This window comes from Lissotriton helveticus, chromosome 2_2 (assembly GCF_964261635.1).
Source record: "Lissotriton helveticus chromosome 2_2, aLisHel1.1, whole genome shotgun sequence".
NCBI classification, from domain to species: domain Eukaryota; kingdom Metazoa; phylum Chordata; class Amphibia; order Caudata; family Salamandridae; genus Lissotriton; species Lissotriton helveticus.
In genome coordinates this window covers 426,434,639-426,437,887 of record NC_136060.1, presented here as the reverse complement: position 1 = coordinate 426,437,887, position 3,249 = coordinate 426,434,639, and the positions used below count along the sequence as shown (strand labels likewise).

The following is a 3,249-nucleotide window of genomic DNA, read 5'->3' as shown; positions in this document are numbered from 1 at the left end:
CTAAAGATTCAGACTATGGGTGGGTGGATTTCAATTCGACCACCTGAAATGTCATAATTTTGCACTTCGTAAATTTTTTTACGTTTTGGGGTTGGTCTGACAAAAATTCTTTATGCAAGAATATTACGAAATGTCAAATTCCAGTTTTATTTTATTTTTTACTCAATTTGCTGGCTCAATTAAGTAAAACGTTAATTTACATGCTTTTTCGCATTCAAACCCTATATTAATGATTTCGTTTAGATGTAATTATCATGAAAATGCTTTGCAGAGTTAATTATATTTTTTGGGGGGGGGAGTGGGGGTCCTCTGAATTTCAAGAAGCGTTTGAGAGGGAAGTTCAGCAATTCAGGACATTGGTTATTTTCTTCAAAAAGAATATCAATAGTCCCATACTTTTTTAGGGGATCCCATCCAGTAATTTTGTATTTACATTATTGTAAGGGTAGACTTAAGATCCTGGTTCTAAAGGAAACCTAAATACATTTTTGGGAATTATTCCCTAATTAGATCTATGGCATTCGTGTGGCACTTGACCGTTGGAAATGCCACTCTTGGCTATCCATGACGGTGCCTTAATAAAAAAATGGTCCTGCCACAAATGGCTTAAGGTGTTTGTGCTATGTGTATGCAAAAAAAAGGGAGGTCTCCTCACAAATCTGTTTAGGGACAAGGAGTAATCGGTATAAAAAAAAGGGGGGACCCTGTTGTTACCATACAATGGTTTGTTGTCTGTATGCCACCATATAATCAAGAGATCCTTACAGTATTCATCCACACCAATTTGACCATATATTAAAATAAACAGCAAAAAACCTTTTCATGCATTTATATCATTTATTTCCTTTTTGCAACAAATTATACTAAACAATTAAAGTGCCTATTTTAAAAGAAAATTTTTGTATTTAAACATTGCTTGTATACAACGCCGGAATAGGCTGCCCATCTAAAATCGCGAGAGTAGAGAAATGCGCGCGCAGTACACAGGGATAAAAACGTAATTGTTAAACCCAAACGGACTGAGTAGCCGAACGGAAGGAGGACATGCGGAGCAGGGAGGCCGAATCCTAGAACAAAGGTAAGAGCGACTACCAGGCGGCTCCCGTACTTAATATTGAAAGAGCGAGAATGCGTGTGGAAACGAGGGATAACAGCTAGCAGCCGCTGGGGTCCACCCGGCATTAGCAAAAGTAAAGTAGGTCTTACGAGTGATGCCTCAGTCACATCGAGCATGCCATTGAAAAGACGCTACCCGTTTAGCAGCGGCATTAGTTGAAAGGGCAAATAGTATGTTGTTCAAGCAAATTCATAGCGGGCGAAAAATGGAGTGAATATTTTAATTAAACTCCCATAAACCGGTGAAACTTAACGGAGACACGGGGAAATGATAATAAACGGATGCCTAAAACATTGAGCTACAAACAAACCATAGACATTTAAAGTGACCGGAACATTTATACTAAACAGAACCTAGGTCATGTAAAATAATGTAAAAACCTGATTTATTTCAGAAACGGTAAATTGAGGAATACCGCCAAAAGCAAGGGACACAGTGTTAATCCAGTCACGTGCAGCCTTGAAAACATAACCCCCGATGGCAAGGGTAAGTGTCTTTCAACAAGAAAAGTTAAGAGACAGTATAGTTGGGAGAAAAAAAGAGAATAAACTGATGGGTTCTTTTCCTCTCTTCCTTCCTTTCTTTGAAATTCTCTTTTGGAAAAACATAGACCACAGGGTGAACATAGATCCAACCTTAAATTACGGTGGCCCCCTTGTCCTCCACGGCAGAAGTTAGATCTCTCCAAACAAAAGGTAAAATGAATGGACCTTGTATGCATACCTCATCATGGTAGCTGAAGAAAGTATATAAATATTTAGAATAATGATCTAAATATAATGAATGATCCAATCCACAGAGAGGATCCTTGTGCCAAAGATGCTCAACTAAATGAAGATATAAGCATCTTGAATACCGATTGGATAATCTCTTGAATTGAAAACAGATTTCCAGAGCTGAATGCTAAGTAAAACGCTTCAAGCTAATAAGGTATGCGAATGGGGAAATAAATGTATAAATTGCCCTACGCCCTGTATAGACCCAGGAAACTCAATTCTTTCTCTCTTGAAGTAATCTTGAGACGATGTATATATGTTGACTGACCCCATATAATTCAAGGATCCATAAAACCACCCAAAAGAATGTGCCTGTAAAAATGTGTATGGAATATGAGCTAATTAGTAGAGCTAAACAAATGATGTTGTGTACCAATAGTATAGTGAGATGTTGAAATATGTTAATAAGATGTCAAACAATAATGGAGTCTAATTTCATGTTTTCTTTATTAAATAGAACCCTGTCCTGAAGAAGGTGTCAATTTTTAAATACCGAAACGCTGCGTCGACAACTTGGTTTTTACTTGCGACAAACTTGTTTTTAACTACTTTGAATCAGACACTTTGTCTATCTACAAACTTTGTTTTTTAACTGTTTTTGGTATCAACTGTATCACTTCATGAATAATGCACATGTATACAAGCAATGTTTAAATACAAAAATTTTCTTTTAAAATAGGCACTTTAATTGTTTAGTATAATTTGTTGCAAAAAGGAAATAAATGATATAAATGCATGAAAAGGTTTTTTGCTGTTTATTTTAATATATGGTCAAATTGGTGTGGATGAATACTGTAAGGATCTCTTGATTATATGGTGGCATACAGACAACAAACCATTGTATGGTAACAACAGGGTCCCCCCTTTTTTTTATACCGTTTGTGCTATGTGGACCCTACATTTGGAATGTATCAAACGTGGCAATCTTTCTGGATGAATTGTGAGGGTAACAATTTCCTACAATATGAAACAGTGGTTGTTCTGCAGAGTTGATGCATCCTTTGATTTACTGTGTTGTGGGTATCAACTTCTGCCTTAGAGGACATTTGCACAATTACCATTGTATTATTTCTAGTCTATCACAATTCCATCACATGTGTAATGAATCTGGAGTAAAAATGCCAAACACCGAGCTACTGGTGTGAGGCAAATCGATGAAGCACCACCCTTCTCCAAACTTCCCATTCAGCCATACAACACACCGCACAAAATTACTTACACTTGCTGCCGGTGGGCAAACACACCGCCATGAACGCAATGTGCATTGCACTTTAAGCAATCCATGTGACATTAGATGAATCTTCCTCCAACACAACCATGTATAAATCATAAAGTATAACTCTCTAAACACTAGGA

General features: G+C 37.1%; 1 long non-coding RNA gene across 1 annotated transcript; it reads left to right on the top strand.

The window, feature by feature from the left end:
• Nucleotides 1-999: 999 nt before the first annotated feature.
• Nucleotides 1,000-2,460, top strand: LOC144821872 (uncharacterized). The gene is made up of 5 exons (XR_013608483.1): nt 1,000-1,078; nt 1,512-1,603; nt 1,728-1,812; nt 1,917-2,047; nt 2,351-2,460. It is a non-coding gene; the product is annotated as an uncharacterized LOC144821872 (long non-coding RNA).
• The last annotated feature ends 789 nt before the right edge of the window (nt 2,461-3,249 follow it).